This window comes from Uranotaenia lowii, chromosome 3 (assembly GCF_029784155.1).
Source record: "Uranotaenia lowii strain MFRU-FL chromosome 3, ASM2978415v1, whole genome shotgun sequence".
NCBI classification, from domain to species: domain Eukaryota; kingdom Metazoa; phylum Arthropoda; class Insecta; order Diptera; family Culicidae; genus Uranotaenia; species Uranotaenia lowii.
In genome coordinates, this window is record NC_073693.1 from 149,597,341 (window position 1) to 149,617,774 (window position 20,434).

Consider the following 20,434-nt stretch of genomic DNA (forward strand, 5'->3'; position numbering starts at 1 on the left):
ATGTATTTCACGGGAAAAAACTTTTTATTGAGTTGATTTATTTCCTATATGACAATTTGATGTGGTGTTGTTTGTATATCAATTCCATACAGAACTTTGAAGAATTTTACAATTAAAGTGTGTCCCACATCAAACTGCATCACAGAAAAAGTGATGTAGAAAACTTTCTTTCTGATTGATGATACATTTCAAACTTTAAAACAATAAAGTTCAAACGAATTGTGATCTTTTGGTACATTTACTTCATTCCAGTTCAATGCCATATCCGCGTAATCGAGCATTTGGCCCCACCCTATTTAAAAGATTTTGCGCAACATCTGAATGCATCTTCCTTCAAACAAAAACCCACTTTTTGTCATTTTTTAGAAATTGAAATCTTTGAAATTTTTCACTGATTATCTGCATCAAAATAGCTCAGTATTTATCAAAAGGTCTTAGTTCGCCTTTCGTCATATTTTGGCTTTTTTTACTGACCAAAGTATTAGACTGAGTCGATTTGGGGTCATTTTAGAATTTCTCAAACCCTAGGGGTCTTAAAAGCTTCGTTTTGGTCCAAAACTCTTCCATGATTTTTTGCAGAATTTTTAAGTAACGTTTACATGAGTAAATTTGAACTTTTAGGTTTGTATGGAAAAATTGAATATTTTGTACTGAAAAATCAACATCATTTTTGTTTCTTCTGTGGAATCAAGCCTGCAAATGTTTTTTGTGAAAATTTATAAATTTCTTACAGGAAATTTTCCGCTGAACAACTTTGTCGAATATCATAACTGTGGTATATAAGAGTTAAAATACAAATAATATTAAATGCGCAATCTAAAAATAATTATTAAAAAAAAATGTGCAAATGTGACCAACCGTGTTAGATGAATTGCTCAATGCTCAGTAAGGTCGACGACAGCCCTGTGTTGACGTGCGTCAAACAAAAAGAGAGCGTTCAAGCTAGATTTAGGCAATCTCTCTCGCTCACGCTAGTGAATTGAATTCGAACAGGATGAACAGATGAACTTTGAGTTAAAGAGTCAGTTGAATGGAGATATTTGCAGGAAACGGACGCGTATGGAAATCGGGCCGGTCTGATGACAAGTAGTCGGCCATGATAGACGCTTCAAGGAACCGACCGGTTACGACAATAACTTCGAATCTTTTTAGACAAAAAATTATTAGCTCTTTAACAGGTGTATGTCTTTTGGCATAGATTAACAAGAAATTCAATTGACACCACTGCTGGGTGCCTAGCGAAGTATTGCAAGACCACTTTTCATGCCATACTTCGTGGGGCACAAGCAGTGGTGTCAATTGAATTCATGGTTTATCAATCCAAAAAGACATACCCCTGTTAAACAGCTAATAACTTTTTTGCCTAATAAGATACGAAGTTACGGTTTTCGACAAAGTTGATGTTGATTTTTCAGTAACAAATATTCAATTTACCCATACAAACCTAAAAGTTCAAAATTACTCATGTAAACGTTACTTAAAAATTTTGCAAAAAATCATGGATGAGTTTTGGACCAAGACGAAACTTTTTAGACCCCAGGTTTTGAGAAATTCCCAAATGACCCCAAATCGACTCAGTCTATTATAGCAGCTATATCAAGAACGATACGGTGTACTCGGATATAAGCGACCACTGCATTATTATTTCTACGGTTGGAATTCGTAAAAATGTGTTTACACGCAAACTACAAAAAGTTGTTGTTAATAATAGAATGCTTAACGAACAGTTCAGCGAAAAAGCTTGTAACCTCCGAGCCAACTCTGCCGAAGAGCTTCTTATACAAATACTTTCGTTGTATCAGGAACTAAAGATCAAATATTCCAAGACCGTTGAAGTACGAGCCAGAGTTAAAGGCTTATGCCCGTGGATGAATGTAGACGTTTGGAAGTGGATAAAAATCAAAGATTCCCTTCTAGCAAAATGTAAAAGAAATCCATTTGATCTAGACGCTCGAGATTTGTTACAACACACGTCTAGAAAACTCAACCAGTGCAAACAAAGTGCAAAACAATCCTATTACAGCAACTTGTTCAAGGACGCTAATAGTAAAAATACGTGGAAATATTTAAACTCCATATCTGGTAATCAGGTTGAAGAGCATGATGCTCTGAAATTATTAGTAAACGGAAATCTCACAAGTCACGAAAGGACTGTTGCTGACACCTTCAACTGTTTCTTCAGCAACATAGGGCCCCAGCTCGCTTCTAGTATCAGTAGCCAGAGAAATACGAATCGATTCGGCACCTTAGCCCAACTACGCAGTTCAATATTTTTAGAACCGGCAACCGAGCAAGAAGTGATCTTGAAAATTAAAGATCTTGATGCTAACAAAAGCGTAGGACCCGATGGAATACCGGCGTACTTTATAAAAAACCATTATCAATTTTTCTCAAAATTAATTCGAGATGTATTCAACGAAAGTCTCGATACTGGTAAATTTCCTGATTGTTTAAAAATAGCTAAAGTTGTGCCGATTCACAAATCAGGATCCAAATTTGATGTCAACAATTATCGACCTATCTCAGTTTTACCTTGCCTGAGTAAAATTCTGGAACAAATGTTAGCTACTAGAATCATCAATTTTTTCCAAAGGCAAAACATCTTGTACAGCTGCCAATATGGATTCCGAGCAGGTTCCAGTACAACGACAGCTACTTATGAGCTTTTCACTAATGTTTACCAAGCTATGGATCAGAAAAAAACTCGTTGGACTTCTTTTCATCGACTTAAAAAAAGCCTTCGATACCATGGATCACGAGATCTTGCTTGAAAAACTGGCTTTTTATGGTATACGTGGAAAACCGCTTGAGCTAATGAGGAGCTTTCTTACTGGTCGAAGTCAATTTGTATCCGTCAACGTAGTAAGAAGCAGTATCCAATCTTTGAAAGTTGGCGTACCACAGGGAAGTAATCTCGGACCGCTTCTCTTTCTTGCGTATGTGAACGATCTGCCCAAACTAAATTTAATAGGAAAGCCACGTTTATTTGCCGATGACACTTCGTTGTTCTACACTGGTAATGACCCCTCCATAATAATTAACAACATGCGTGCTGATATGGAAGTCTTAAAAGGTTATTTCGATGAAAACCTGTTGTCCTTAAATTTGACGAAAACGAAGTACATGATTTTGTCAACACCCAGGAGACCAGTAGAAGTGCATGAAGACCTAATAATCAACTCAACATTGATCGAAAAAGTTGATCACTTCACATATCTTGGCCTAGACATTGATTATAAGTTGAAATGGAACTACCACATACAGAAACTCCAAAAACAGATCGGCGCAACGTGCGGACTATTGTGGAGAATAAAAAGAATTGTGCCCAGGAAACAAATGAAATTAATGTACCAGGCTTTCGTTCAATCGAAACTACAATACCAAGTTTTTATGTGGGGTGCAGCAGCAAATACTCTCCTGAAGAAACTGCAAGCAGCTCAAAATCGCTGTCTAAAAGCCATCTACAACCGTCATAGAATGTACCCAACGAAAAACTTATACACTGAAGCTGATAACTCTACTTTTCCGATCCAGGCGCTTAGAGAGCTTCAAGCCATATCAATAGTCCACTCACACCTACAAGACCAACGTGTACATCATAACATAGTATATGAGCAAACCAGCCACGCGTACGAGCTTCGAAATTCGGCAGCTCTAGTAATGAGCAGACCAAACAGTGAAATGTCACGGAAAGCATTTCCTTACTACAGCAAACATCTTTATAACGCAGTCCCCAGAACACTCAGAGATGAACAAAATCCTCAAAAATTCAAAACGATGCTTAAACGTCACATCAGAAATAAAATAGAATCTTATTTTATTTAAAATCTGACATTGGAACACCCGATGGTTATCAACCGTGAACCATAGTTGATAAGAGCTTCCTTAACAGAGATTTATCTCGCTGGAAGCACAGTCAACTTCTACCTCCCATCATTCGAGCGCGAAAATAATGACCGCTACCATTTCACCACATCCGTTTAACCACAACATTTTATTTTGCTTATCTCATTTCCGCCACCACCGCCTCCAACCATCGCCACCAACCACCGCCTCCAACCACCGCCTCCAACCACCGCCATCAACCACCGCCATCAAGCACCGCCTCCGCAACCAGCGCCAAATATTGAATGTTTACCATGTCATTTACCGAACACAAGTGATACAAAAAATTAAGTGCTAAAAAATGAAAAGAATGAACAAACCTTATTGTAAACAAGTTGAAAAAATTTAAAAAAAATAAATAGTGATGAGGAGGTTTTGCGCCCACTGGAGAAGGAGCACTGAAAAAGTTCCACTCCCGCGGGCTTTTCCCTGCTCACAAATTAAAAAAAAAAAAAAAAAAAAAAAAAAAAGACGATTCCAAAATGGTATTATTGATAAAAATCGGTCCAGTAGTAACAGATGAAGCCAGTACTGTAAACCGTGTTTTAACGAATTGTGTTTGTCATCCAGAACATTGCTAAAATCACTCTCAAATAATAATTATATTTTTTTTCTTAAGTAATAATTATATTTTTGTATTATTTTTCATTATTTTAATAAAATATCAGCCACAATGCAAAAAATATTGGAAACAAGTTTTGGCCACTAACTTGGGTGATTTGCCAATCGATGTCCCCTAACCCATTGTTGCACAGCATGACTTAAATTGTCAATATTTCAGCTGTTTTTCAACTTTTCCTCAAAAATAATACTGAATCATGTAAGTCAGAATATTTTCTGATGAAATTAGGCTTTCGTGTTATTTCCGGCTGGTAAGTGTGTATCTTACGCCAGTTTTAATTATTCTTGTTTTTTTCGCGCGGTTTTTGTGCTAATTGTTAACAAAAACCTTAACATTCCCTCTACGGCAAATACGGTTTTACGTCAGAATAAAACATTTTTCGTATCTGTTTTCTATACGAAACGTTTGTTGGACAATTTTAACACCATGATTTTGAAAAAAATTATGATCCATACTTTACCAGAAAATATGTTGGATCGTCCAACAATTGGTCCACTCAATCTCCTCCTGCTCCATTGTTGTACATAATTCCGCTACAAAATTTGTTTGGAAATTTCAAATTTATAAATTCGTATAACTCCAATAACTTTGTTTGGTTGTTTTTACAGCAAAAAATAGCAATTAAAATTTTGCAAGCGGTTGATTAAGTGCTGAATTATAACAACGTGTTTTGAATTAGTTTGGAGGCTTGTACGGAAAAATCCAAATTTTCATTCAAAAACCATTAGAGATGTACTGAAAGTTAAAAAAACATAATTTTGTATTTTTTAAATATTTCTTGGTTCTTGGAATACATTGCATGTGAACAAAAACTAAACCTACACAGTAAACGAAAATTACCGAGTAAGGTATTTTTTTTACCGAAATCCTAACATGTGTAAATCGTTAAACTGTTCGTTAATTTTTTCGGTAAAATATAAACGAACATCGGTAAATCGATTCTTCATTTACCGATGTTCGTTTATTTTTTACCGAAAAAATTTTCGAACAGTTTAACGATTTCACATGTTAGGATTTCGGTAAAAAATTACCGAACTCGTTAATTTTCGTTTACTGTGTAACTTTTACCCCAGAAATAATATTCGTTGTCATACGAAAAATTCAAAAAGATAAAAAAAAATTAATTTTAGTGTTTTGACAGCTAATTTGAAAGCTGGTTAACCAGATGAAAATAAGAATCGCATTATACTGCTTTGCTTAGCCAATAAGTGTAATGATTTAAAACTTTAGCAAATCTTGTCATGAAATTATTGAAAGCTTCAGAAAGCAAATCCTGCTTTTTCCGATACTTTTCAATGGATTACGATTTTTTATTTCGAAATTGTTATAACTTTTTACATAAAATACTTTGCTTTTTCTCATGCTGGCAAACAATTAATCTTGGGAATGGACAAAATCAATAATTTAAAACAAAATTCATTTCTTACTTATTTGAATTTCTTGTATATGCAAAAAGTTCTTCTTGCATACACTCAATGTTGATATTTAATAATTAACTCAATGATACAAAGACACTTTATATATCCATAAGTTTATTTTTTATTCCGTCAAATCTTAAAAATGAAGTTTTGAAATTATTAAACTCGTTGAAAAACTTATGTTTGTATGAAAGTCGGGCAATTTGCATTGTCTGAAAAATGTCAAAGTCAACTCAACTGCATTGGCTTTGAGAGACTACTCTTTTACCAGATTTATTTTGAAATCCTTTATACCGACCATTTAATCAACATTTTATTCAAAGAATCTAAAAACTGTTCTGGAAAAATCTGTTTCTCTAATTTCGTGACGACAAATCTAAAAGAATTTTATTCCATGTCAACAACGTTGATATTGTTATTAATATTGTCAAAATATTGTACAGGAAGAAAACTACGACCCTTAATCCCAAAAACTAGTAGTCGAAGGTTGCAATTTTCTCAGGAATTCGAATCTGCCGTCGAGTTGCCGTCACTGGAGACATCTATGCGAAGCTTTATTTGGCCCTTATCATCCAGAAAAATAAACAGTCATAGCTTTGTGAAACTTAATTTGATCCAAAACAGTTTTTCAGCCGGAAAACTCTCGGGAAGCATTTCTATGTGATGTGATTGTTTCCTGAAGATTGATGAAATACTACAGAGGTTACATTAATTACAAATAAACTCACTTATATTACTCAATTAACTTTTCGAAAAAAAAAATTCTTATACAAAATTGTATAGCATGAGCGTAAATCAGTCAAACGATCTGGAAATTTGGGCGTGGTTGTGTCCATTTTCATGTTTTAAATTGAGATTCATTATGTAAAAATCGATCGACTTCCAAGTGAGTCCTAAAACATTTGTTTTGTAAAATCGGATCTTCGGGTAAAAGGGGGCAAAACAGATCACGTTCTCTAATTATTTCACCTGTTAATAACCACTTAAAAATTAAGCATTAAATACCTTTCTGTTCATTCTATGGGATTTTAAAGACATAAAATTTTATGTTGGTATGACATATAAAGAAAAAGGCTCAACACTTGCAATTAAGTTTAAATAACACTCCACGCAAATGGCTTCCGGTAAATTAAGAGGTGGATTTGAGTTTCTGAGAAAACTTCACGTGTGATAAATGCTATTCCAGACACTCAAACCGGCGGCTTTGTGTTTTTTTAGGCCGAATTGGAATTGGAAAGTGCATTGGACGGTTTATATGGAAGACCCCACCCTGCCCCCTCATAAGGGGCCGTCTAAAAATTAGATTGCATTTGAACTACAAGTTCTCATAATAAGCTTCCGTAACAAATATCAGCCTATTCGACCTCATGCTGACTTGTTTTTAAAATGTGCAACCATTGGAAAAAATCGGACAACATTATGCACGATACAAAATTTGCCTGTGCAACTATTGGGCACAGACAAGCTGTTTTAAATGACTTTTTAAATTTTTATGTCACTTTTTTCAAACACTTGAACTTTTGGGTCTTGTTGACCAATCCTGTATGAGTGCATCGACAAAAAAAAATCGAGTGAATTTGGTTGAAATTACTAAAATACAGCATAAACACCAAAATCAAGTGCTTAGCTGTGCAACGATTGTCAAATCACCCTTGTATGGTGTCAATCCGAAATTTTCTGATCGTAATACTGAATTTCCGGTGAAAACTGTATACACGCTTGTGGGTCCTAACATTAAACAGAACAAATAACCGGATCTCAAATCTTCTTGATTTGCTTCTCAGAACAGCGAAGTAATGTTTAATCACAAAACTCATAGTTGCAGTTCAACTGCGAGTTGTTTTCCGACGTCCCGTTAAAAAAAGGTGAGTATTTTTTTTTAAATTTCCGAAAAATATATTTGCGTCGTTTCTCTTTGATGGACTCTATTTTTTTCAACTTTAAAAATTTAGAAAAAAATAAGAAACAGATTGTAAAAATACACTTTGAGCGAACTCTAAGCAAATTTTCAAGCGTTTGCGGAGTGATGCAATTTGATTAGGGACACCCTTTAAATATAATAAATCTGAGAAAAACTTCATAAGTAAAATATGAACTTATTTGCCAGCTATCATGAGTAAAAAATTGAGATCGATATCGTCGAAAATCGATATAGCAATAGATGAAGGTGTATAAAAAACAAGCAATTTTCATTTCAACCCAAAGGCAAGACGGTAATTCATGTCCAAGAAACCATCCGAAAATAAAGCGTGAGGTTTTGGCATCTTGAATAATTCGTTTCATGATATCCTCAATTTTTTGCATCGGTCTAGTGATAACAATCAGAAATATTTTCTATTTTATTAGTAGGTCATGTAATCTAATTTTCGGCGCTGAATTCATTACTGAAAAGAAGCGTTTATTGAAACTGTTTTCAATGTAGAAATGTTCTCTTTTCAATACAAAATTTCCTATAAACTTGTAAATGTTCAACTTGCACGTTAATTATCTCATATCTCCATATGCAAAGCAATAACCGATTTTGTATTCAAATTGAATCTTTGGCTAGAAAAATGAAACCGCCAATATTTCCATACATTAACTCGCTTTTCAAAATAGTTGAAATTGTTGTTCCACCAATAACGTTCAAAGGCTGCATTGCAGTTCCCAATACCCCAATTGGGAGTGTCAAATCATGAAAGTAATGAAACGAAGGGAACGTTATGACCTTTCCCTGCAAACAATATATTATAAATACAGTTAAGTGTCTCTTCTATCAGCAAACAAACGACTGTTATTACCATCCTTCTCCCGAAACTGCTGACTGCTTTGCATCGCCTTCGTTCTCCAATTGGCAGCAAAAGGAACGTTTTCACCACTCTCGATTTTTTTTTCTTCTATTTTCGAATGGCGCTCGAAAAATACATGAAGTGCTGGAAAACAACAGACCGGGACGATAAAACTAACCACCAATCATCGTCATTTGCTTTTCCACAAGTCTGCCGCGGTCTGGCGTGACTTTGGTTGGCCTAAGCTTGGTGAGCTTTTTAACACCATCCGGGCGCGCGGTCTTTTTCATCAAAACAACGATGCAGCGGCCCATCATCGGGTTCAAATACCAGACGAAGAGTGTTGCTGCGGGAATGCCTTGCTCATCCATTCCCGGGGTCAATCTCTTCTTAACCCCGGGGAGTGACCTCTTGGCTCTTTCTTTTTTTCTTGTTGTGGCCTCTCTGGTAATATGCGAACAACGACACCATACTTGACTGCAGCCAAATTCTTAATCCAGGGTTCCAACGATGGTTGAGATTCGCCAGACTGTGAGTACATATTTTTGCATCTGAAAGTAAGTTTTAAAAAGATTGTTAATGTATTTGAATTGCAGAGTTCGTGGCTATTTTTACCTCTGTTCATTAAGGTCGGAACAAGTATCAAATTCTGCTTTTGTCAAACCCCTCCCCTCACCCCCCCCCTCCCCTTTCTTTCCCTTCTCTCTCTTGGTTTTTTTGTTCGAAAACCCCGAAAGTTGTAATGTTTTTTTTTTTTTTTTTGTAGAGAAATGAATCCAACTTAGATGAAATTTCAGGGACTAGATAAGAGAAAATCGATGTTGAAAAACATGCGAAAAAAATTCGCCTTGTCTCCCGGTGAGACTTGAACCCACATCTTGCGCCTCTCCGGGGCCCATGTATTAACATTCTACTACAGGAGACCAACCTGGCGTATGAATATTATACTGGTTGAGTGTCGATGTCTATCGGAATGAAGGGAATAGTTCTCCCATGTTTTTCTCTTATCTAGTCCCTGAAATTTCATCTAAGTTGGATTCATTTCTCTACAAAAAAAGTTTCGCTGACTGAATGTTTGAGTCAAGACCCATCTCTGGGTCGCAATTTAAAAAAAAAAAAAAATAAATAAAGTTGTAATGAATTTAATTTAAGGATTTATGAGAAAATTGACTTTCTTTTCGAAAATGGTATCGTGTAATTACGCTTTTTAAGGATTGTATTAGTAAGTGAGGATATATTTCAATAATATCTCTTATATTCCAACACTCATATAAGAACTTTTTCTTCTAACAGAATCCATTCAATGTATTGTACAACGTAATGTATCCAGTTGTTTGCCTCTTAAATGTAAATTTTAATAATAAAGTCGAAATGAATATTCTAATTTGTTGTTTTCGGCAAATCCCACATTTTTACTTATACTTTTGTTGAACATGTTGAAATTTTGTTCGAAATTCTCATCAATATATTTGAGGCTGATTATAACTTTTGTTTTGTGTTTTGAAATACCGAAATACTGTTTAGTATTTTAGTTTTCTAAACCTTCTATCGTGAAAACTTTACGCCTATATGAAAGTAAGTTTCCAAAATTGAATCCCAATTTCAATAGATATTTTGAGAACTTGAACTCATTGTGATAATTAAATCCTTTTTCGCTGGACTTTACACTAGCTTGAGGTTGCCATCCGTCACGTAAAAAATGTCCTTTTTCTTAAAATATCTTGCTTTATCCTGAGACCAAGGCCGTGCGAACGGGGGGGGGGGGGGGGGGGGTTTAGGGATTTAATCCCCCTCCCCCTCTCCCATGGAGATTTTTTTCAAGCAAAATTTTCAACGTAGTAAAGGCAAATTACTGAATTTTTCTTGCCTCCGGCGGAAATTTATCTTATATCACCTAGACTTGAGACATTTCGTTTTACAAACTACATAGGTACAGGGCCGTAGGAAGAATCGGCTCATTGGGGAGGTTTTGATGACAATTTGAGGAAAACTCAATCATTTTTGTTTGAAAAATACATGCAAAAGTGAAAAAAATTTATATGTACTAATTACAAGTTATTCAGGTTAATTATATTGTGCATTAGAAGTTATTTATTTCCGAAAATAAGTTCTAGGAGTTACTAATTTTTTTTTTCATAAAGTCTTCAAAGTTAAGAAGACATGTGATACAGCTCAGTTGGTAAGTCAGTTGCCTCCTGAGCTGATGTCTGTGATTTCGAGCCCAAGAACACAGTTGTTCCAGAAAAGTTTTTCAATGATCGGTATGCCAACTGCATTGTTGATAAAAGTCGCGAGTGACACAATGATGTAGGAATAACTATAATCGAAAAAAAGGATTTTGAACGCTTCATTTAAAAGATTTTTTTTACTTATTTAAATCAGCAAGCTTATTCTTTTGAACCACAAGCATAACCATATTAAGCTTGGGTAAAAATGTATTTTATATTCTGAAATAATTAAAAAAAAATAGGGTTACGGTTAAAATAAGGTTTATTTTCTACTCTTGTAAAATCGATTAAAATTTAAGATTTAAGTTAGGACCTTTGATTTTGAAGAATTCGCAACAAATGTAAATAATATTAAATAAAATTTCCAGTTGAATATTTACCTGAGAATAAAAAACCAAGTAAAGAATTATTATTTATTATTTTATATTTCATAATTTTAATCCTGTGATTGAGGTTTCAAAAATAAAATCTAGATTTTTCAAAAATCAAATTCTGTGAAATGAATCTAGATCTGATTTTTTAAATTTGATTTTCACCAGGTTTGTGTTTCTTAAATGACTTTGATTGAATTTAAAACTTTAATTTAATTTAATTTTTAATTTAATTTATTCCTTCAATTTGAATATTTAATAGAATTCTAACATTGATATTTTAGTTTTGAGCTAAATCAAATGCGAATCTAGAATTTTTGTTCCAAGTCTGAATTCTGCATTTTTAACCTTAATTCCAAACCGGATTCTCAATTCCAGATAAGAAATCCTATGAATGCAAAACTAAAAAGCGAAATTTATGTCAGAACCCTTAACCAGAAATTTTTTATTTGATTCTGAATTTGTGGTTAAATGAACTTTGCTTCACATTTTTCAATTCTGGACTCATGAATTTTTCTTATGTTTCAACTCCGCATAAGCACCGGATAAAAATTTTAGATCGTTATTAAAAAACTGGTTTGAATTTTAAATATTGATGCTGATCCAAACTCATAATCAAGAAAAAAAAAACTGGATACTAACAAAAAATTTTTTCATAAGTTTCCGGCTGGGCAAATCTGGGCAATTTTATCTCAAAACCTTGCCAAATCAGGGCATATTTTTTAAAAAATTTCCCTATTTCCGGCCGAAACTCAGACAAATTTAAAAACTATTTCATTAAAATCAAGATGAGAAACACGTGGAAAACTTTTTTTAATTTTATCGAAACACATTAGCCGATTCAGAATCATATTGAAGGCTACCAAAAGAATGTTTATGTTTATATTGTCAAAATTTGTTTGAAAATAAATTTGTACGCAAGATACATAATTCTAAGGACTCAATTGAAATTTTCGTTTGATTTTGCAAATAGAGTGAGAAAATCTGGTTGAAATTCGGACAATCTGGTAAGCTTAGTCTAACTTTTTTGGAATTCAATATTTGGGACTCAATAATTATCAACAAATGAGAAACTTTTTGAAAAACTGTTGTTGAATTGTGGTCCTGGCATGAGATTTCGAGGTATTGGAGTTGAGATTGTTACTCTATTTTTCCTCTTGAATCATTTTCGTTGTTCATTAAATTTTAATTAGAAATGCCAAATTTTATGTTTAACAGAAAAAAATTCACTTAGCATTTTTGGATCTTCATGGGGAGGGAGGGGGGGGGGTTTAAAGTTTGGGGGGTTGACTTTGATCACCGGCAGTCTTGAAATAAAGATAAATATTTTCTTCTTTCTCCAAATAAAGTTCAATTATCTTCTTTTGAATAAACTATCCTGAGTTTAAAATGGTTTTTTCCCTTAATCCACATTTCAAATCGTGATCAATTTTCTTTGAAAATTCAAGATAGAACAGCGGAATTTTTATATCAACCCTTCCACTGAAAATAAAGAGAAGAAATTTGAAATAAAATGAATAGAAAATAACAATAATTATCATTTCTCTAACAATTTTTATCATGGTTAATTTTAAACCTGATCTAACATTTATTTGAGAATTCGGATTTTTTTTAAAACGTGGTGTTTTATTTTAGGTATTCTATTTCCGTACATTAATTCTTATGCCTGAAGCTTTATTCGATATTTTGATTTTCATTCTTTTTATGGTAGACTCAATTTTCTCCGATTCTACCACTTCAAAATAGTCTCTCCTCAAACATGAAATTTCACTGACTAACCTAAATTTATCCTCAATTTATTCATTGGTTCAACACAAAAATTCTTTCAAATATTATGTGCTCTGTGTTTTTTTTTTTTCAAAACTAGCAGCATTTTATTTTTTCATAATCTAAATAATACAAAATTAAACAACTAAGATTGCCAGAATATGTTCAAGACATATCCGGAACCATGTGAATCCGAGAAGTTTTATCTTAAAACCTCGCAAAATCCGGACATCTGATTTAATAAATTTCAACCCTAAATCCGGGAAATTGGGTCAAAATCACGGAATTATTCAGTAAAACTAAAAAAGAATACACTTGAAAATTTATTTTTGCATCAAAACTCAAAACACATCAGAACATTTTAAATTGTAATTTTGGATTCTGGAAAACTGTTTACGATTATTAAGAATAAACTTGCCTAAAAAATCATTTTTGGACGCAAAGATAAAACAATATAATAATTCAATTTTGGAATAAACTGATTAAATCTGATCAAAATCCAGGCTTTTTTCTACGAAAACCGGGCAACAGGGCAGGACCGAACTTTTCCTAAGGGTAAGACCGGGCAATTTAGCAAGCTCTAAGATAAGCTTAACTGAACCAATGCTCACCATAGCAATTTGGTTCAGTTAAGCGTTCTTTGAGCACGTCCCAGCGATGTTAATATTTTTCGATTGAAAAAAAAATTCTTAAAGTTGCTTCCAAATGATGATGGCTCAAGATTATTCTCCGGAATCCTAGCAGAATCCCTTTAATGTAATGCTTCGGGAAAAGTCAAGTTCCGGAAAAAATAAAACAAGACAACAAACTATTTCCAATCAAACAAGGTAGGAATGGACGAGTTAAATTAAATAAACTTGGTAGATGATCAAAATGGCAGATTAAATATATAAAATCTTTCTTCAAATTTTGGATTTTAAATTACTCTGAACTACAATATTTTCGATTGAAGGGTTCGTAGCTTATGTGTTTTCTTGAGATTACATTTTTTTTTTTTGACAAATTTCATTTATCCATATTTTATTACTTTCATTGAACTATTTAAGACATAGACATATTAAAGCAATGGTCGTAAAAACTAGGTTTTTAAGAGTTTCCCAAATGTCCCCCTTTCTTCGGCGATGTCCCGCTTTTTTTTTTTTAATTTGCTTGTCCCGCTAGGGGACGGCTGAGACCATTATGGTCCATCTTGCCCCCCCCCCCCCGCTTTTTTTTCGTGAAGTGTCCCGTTTTTTTCCTGGAAGTACCTCTCTGGTAAGCCTACATTAGCTGTGAGCGGCTCGGACAGCATGTGTGAGAGCTCTCCCACTTCCGTGAGAGAAAAAGAAGAACATGGTGTAAATAAAGATGAAAAGTTGATGACTCTTCCTCCACAGAAGCGTTGCCACAATCAAATCTGCACTTCAAAAATATTTTTTATCTGTACCATTCAGTGAAAAATCTGCATCGAATTAACTCATAAGTTAACTTCACATTAATCTGATCCCTCCAATTTTTTTAAGTTAAATGTTCAGTCGATTTGGTTTCTATTTCCTATTTAAAAACATTCATTGAGTTTTTTTTTTCAATTGGAACAATATTTGTATATATCTCTATGCCAAAAGTAAAATTCGTAGAAGCGAGTGTTTTTCATTTAGTTTAGTTTATTAAGAAATAGGACACGTTCTTTTGGCGATAGCTAGGTTACTTGTGATGGGACATGCAAAATTTTAACTGCCTATTTTTTCTCTATCTCTATCTATGTATATCTATTTACATATCTCAGCTTCATCTCGAAACTGGAATGTCTTACTTAAATCAAATATTCTAGAAAAATTGGCAAATAGACCAAAACAACAAAACAGTTATCTCAAATATAAAAAAAAAATTTTTGGGTTATTGCACTTTGTTTGAAAATCCAACAAAATGTGATTTGAAGATATTTTTTATCACTTTAAAATGCTTCCCACACGAATAAATTATAATATATACATTTATGCCAATATATGAATCGTTTTTAAAGCAATAGTAAACTCTTAATTTTGTTAAGAAAAAGTTTTCCAAAATGTATGTCATGGGGTTACTTGATCCCTCAAGTCCAAAAAATATATTTTTCTTCTGAATGGATGTTGATCATTGCAAATTATTTATATTTTTCCAATGACTAATATTCATCCAATAATTTCCTGATGAAAAAGATACAAAAAAGTGCTTTGCTAAAAATAAGAAAATTGCGCCTTTAAGTATGCAATAAAAATAGGGTAGTAGACCATATTTAAAAATTCTTTTTTGTCTGACACTTTTAAACTGTGAATGAAAAACAAATATATGGCCAAAAATTCAATGTTACTATTATTCTAGATTTTGCCTGTTTTTTGCCAAAGCTCAGGGCACCCTGATTAAAGGATGAAGTCTCCTTAAACTTTCAAAATTTCACTTTTTTTAGTCCCACGAAAACGCTTCTAGTATGCGGGTTCATTTATTGGTCTAACTTTTGCAGCATATAAACTTGAAATTTCACGCTGTCGTAAAAGATATGATGAATATAAGAAAAAGGATCAAGTATCTCTATTCTCGCCTGCTCGTGAAAAAGCATTGTCTTGTTTTGAGAATTTTTTTTTAATGCAATGATTAAAATTGATGACATTTTTAATAAAAGTGCCAACAATTATAATGTTTCACATATGCAAAATTTGGTAACAAGTAGTTTTTGAGACAGCTTGGAATAATTATGTTAATTGAAAAAAAAATTGTCGCAATCGTTTGGAATCTCGCTTAGTTTCATTGGAAGGCATTATTTTTAAAACTATTGTGAAATTTATTCAACATTTATAAGTTATAAATTATAACATAATCCTATGAGGATAAATTTTCTAGTATGCAAGGTTTCATTATTCTCTCATGATCTGATATTTGTTTTGTTGGTGCACATTTTAAAACAATGAAAAAAATTAAATATATTAACATTTGATTCTCTCCCTTTTTTCAGATCGATCTTCTTCCCCCGGAGGTGAGTAGTATAATATTGAAGTTTATATCATGTTTAAGAGTAATTAACCTTTAAACACTAGTATGCAAGACCCCGTTTTCCATCTGAACACAAAACCGATCTCCCAATATTAATCTCACAAACGCCGAAACAACAACATTCAGCCATGCTAAACAATAATGGGAGTTAATCCAAAATGCTGACACCATTACGGTAAAAAGCTAGCGCGAAAACCTTAATTGTACACGGTTAATTAATCTTCAATTAGTTGCCGTAAGTTATTTAGGCGGTCTGACCGACCGACTGACTGACTGGCATTACGCAATCCACGTGACGCGTCGACGGCATCAGAGAGAGAGAGATGCTAACTTAAAATCTCCTGCCTGGCATGTGATTTAATCGTTCCGTTTTGCACCGGCTAGTAGGAATAGGTAGTGCAAAGCTCGAGAAAAACGTTTTGAACGTTTCGAATTGCGCGACGCAAGAGAATAGACTTTCCGAATCATGGAAAAAAAACGCGGGAAATTTTCCCAACCTGTCTCGCCATCGGCAACCATAGTTAGGAATTAGCGAAAAGTGCATTTTCAATACCACATGCAAACGACAAAATTACCCTCGACAGTGTCCAAACACTTGCTGAATTGTTGAGAAAAGCTGCCATGAGGGAAAAATTAGCAGAAAACTTGTGATGACATCGGAACGCTGCTGCTGCTGTTGCTGTCAAGACACCATTTTTCACACGGAACTTGTACTGCTGGCTGGGAAAATTGTACCATCAGATTGGCTGGATTGAATGTATGGAAATGAATTGTTTAATTTATATTCAAGTGCTCGCAACAGCCATCCTAAAATGATGGATTTCCGTCTGAAAAAATACCATCAATCATTGCCAGCTATTTGTTCCATCACTTTGACATTTGGTGGTATTGTGTCAGTTCTTTTTGCAGTAGGTTAATCTTCAACTGAAACAACTGACTGTAAGTTCACAATTTCTGAAATTCGAATTCTGTCTTTTCTGGTAGCAATTAACCTCAAAACATAAAAACTTCAATCATCCTACAACCATCAGAAGCTTCCATACAACATTACAGCAGCATAATCAAATGGCGTTACATCACCCGAACGGGGTCGACAACTCACTTAATTGATCAATCGTTCACTTCCCGCCCCGTAAATCACGCCTGTTTAATTAACATGCCCAAAAATGTGAATGGCGTCAACCGAATCGTACCTATAGTGCTGCTGAAAGCTGATAGGCGGGTAATTCTCACCACCAGCCCGAGCAATTATGATCGAAGATGATGCCGAAGCTTATCCATCGTTCGTAGAGATATGAAATCATTAACACCACTCGAAATTTTTATCGGCCTGTGGAAAAAGGTTTGACCCTTCCGCAGCTTCGTTTCAGGGGATCCCTGAAAAGGTTTGAGATTCCATGAGGCCCGTACGCATTTAACAATATTTTATTATGCAAATGATGAAACTTTTTATTGATTTCAAATTCCATGGATACATAAATGCGACAACAAAAATATTTTTAGTTGTATAAGGTTGAAAGGACTTCCATTTCCAACCTTAACTAATCACTATTTCTCTGCTTAGAAAATTGTTCCGTTTTCTTATAAGCCAAAAAGGATTCAATTCCCAGCAAACCCCGTCAGGACTTAGAGTTATATTATTTGTTAATCCTTTTTAAGGTGCAATTAGATATTTCCGAGCTGAAAAAGCTAGCTCCCGTAGATATTCATAAACTGAGCCAAAAACCGTCAGTAAGGAAATTTTCCAGCGCAGTTATAGTTTAGATTGAAATTGAATATTATGTATTCGTCAATAAAAATATTGGGTCCTGAAAGCGACCAAAGCCAGAAACTAGGTTTTTCTTATTAAAAATTAAGATTTATAGGTTTCCAAGATTATGTTTTCAGAACACTAAAACTCATAGTAGAAAAACAAAGGCAAACTTATAAAAAAAGATTATTTAATTTATCAGCCTTCTCGTAAAAGTTATTTTCTTGTAGTTAGAATATTTCAAGATTATTTTTTATCTGGGATTTTAAACATGTTTGCTTATTTCAAGATTATGAAAATGAAAATTTGTTTCATGAGGAACAATTTTGATGAAATATGATGAAAATGCTTCCAATAAAATTCTACTCTCGCATTTTCAGCATCTTTCTAATTCTTCTAACTTTCTATTCTTTTTTTTATAATAACCAACAGTCGTTAAACACTTCATTAATTAAAATAAAATATAAAGTTGAAAACGATAATATTAACATTTTAATAAATTTTTTTCGATAAAGACTTCAAACCTTTTTAAAAACTTTTCAATGGAATTTAGTTGATAACTCAAGGGACAGCATGTGGTTGCTTATGGTAGATTATGGCGTCATGAACTCGATTTTTTCTCAAATTGTGTCTGTCACCATTCCTTTGTGGAAAACTGAAAAAGTTTTAAAATGAATTAGTTTTGATTGAAATCAATCACTGATGAACTACGAAATCTACATTAAAGAAAAAAATGATTTTGATATTTTTTGTTATGCTTTATTCAATACAGAAATATAATTTTGATGATGATGATGATGATGATTCTGACAATGAATAATCTGATGTAGTTCAATCCTACAGTTTTGAAAAATTGAATTTAAATATTTCTCAAACTATTGAAGAAAATAAAAAAAAGGTTTTACTTCATTCAACAAATTGAAGTCTAAAAAACGAATTGGATGATTTATGCATTTATAATATCTAAAATTCAATTTAGTTATTACTTCTTTAAATATTCGTTAAAAATGTATTATTTCATAGTACTGGGAAAAGAAAAGAAATATAAAACTTCTATACTTTTTCTTTAAGCAGAAGTCAAAGTAATTTTGACTTGGACAGTGACAGTCTTGGAGAAAACCCTTTTTTTTGTAAAATTTCTAAGTTATATCAGAAAAGTGTAGATTTATCTTAAAAATTTTGACCTGTTTCAAAAAGTTCAGGGCAATAAAATTAATCAAAATAAGATTTTATTTCTCACCTCAGAAAAATGTGAATTGTTGATACACTGTCATTCCCAGCCAAATTGTCCAATGTGAAATAACGTTCACACGAGTTAAACGCGATAGCAATTTCAGCTAATATTTAAATATTTCTCTCAAACTCAACATTCATCGATAGTTTTTTCTATAGTGAACAGTTCAAGTTTATCATTTTACAAAGTTTTTTGTAAAAAAAAAATACATTCCTTACAACAAATGGAAAATTTAAGTGAAAAATGCTTTGTGTGACACTTTTGCGTAGAATCAGAACGCACTACACTTTTACTTTCATTTTAAAAGCTTGCATAATTTCTGTTTTTCCTCAAACAATCAAGTTGAAATTATTTGAGAAATACATTCCTTTCTTTTAAAAAAATGTATAGTTGAGTATCGAACTTGTAAGTAAGGAGTGTATTCGAAAAAAATGCAACATTTTGTTTCGTGAATATCTTTTGAAAGTATGGATAGAAATTGATGAAATTTTCTGTGAAATTACCTTTTAACGTAATGTGTACGTGCACAAAATTTGTGACAATCTGTCAAGTGGTTTTTGAGATAGCGTACAATACAGAAGTTCAAAATTTTCTGGTTAGAATCGAGGGAAATCCAGAAAAGTCCTAGTGGGAGACACAAAAACAGCTGGAAATCAACTATTCGACCAAAATTAACATGTAAGATCGTTTAAGAAGTCCCAGAGGATCGAATAATGAGTAAAATTTGATTTTAAGTGAAGATTGATCATTCCATGTAGTGAGAGAAATGTGATAGGTTTTTTCAAGCTCAATTCGAAAATATGAATGAGGGAGCGATAAAAAGGTCAATTTGTTTTGACTTATATACAAGTTTGACTTCATTTCTACAAGGTAGAAAAACTACCCACCGGTGTGATAAACAAAATACGGTGGAAAAATCGTGCGCAAAATATTTGGACTGCTTGTGGAGAGATATTTTGAAATACTTTATGAACTCTTTAGCGGTCATCTGGCAGGTTTCCAACCAGAAACTTTTTGTTTACAAGTCTCCCTTATTTTTTCCGGAGATAAACAAGGATAAAAAATTCAAAAATTTAATGTGTAATACTCGAGGAGGCTTACGATCTGCGGAAACTGCAAATTACTCATTCTTTCATAACGATTGACAAGATGAATGGCTAAAAATACAAAGAACACTGCCTCCAAATGAGACCGTTTTCTCTGCAAAGCTCTTCAATAGCTCCCACAAAGTTTTTACTTTGTTTTAATTGAATCTGGCACCGTGTCATTACGCAAAAACAGTGTGGGGTGATAAAATGTCAAATATGTTATTTTTGTGCGAAAAGAGAACAATCGACTAAATTTGACATTTAACTTCTACCAAATTCAAAATTTTGAGTTGTGTT

The 20,434-nt window shown here is 33.3% G+C and overlaps 1 protein-coding gene across 1 annotated transcript in view; it reads left to right on the forward strand.

Moving 5' to 3' along the window:
- LOC129758599 (putative uncharacterized protein DDB_G0282133) overlaps positions 1–20,434 on the forward strand; it is a 509,097-nt gene that overhangs the window by 296,390 nt on the left and 192,273 nt on the right. Inside the window, exon 4 of the mRNA XM_055756144.1 lies at positions 16,028–16,048. The gene's annotated coding sequence lies outside the window, so the exon portion shown is untranslated. The remainder of the gene's footprint in view (positions 1–16,027; positions 16,049–20,434) is intronic.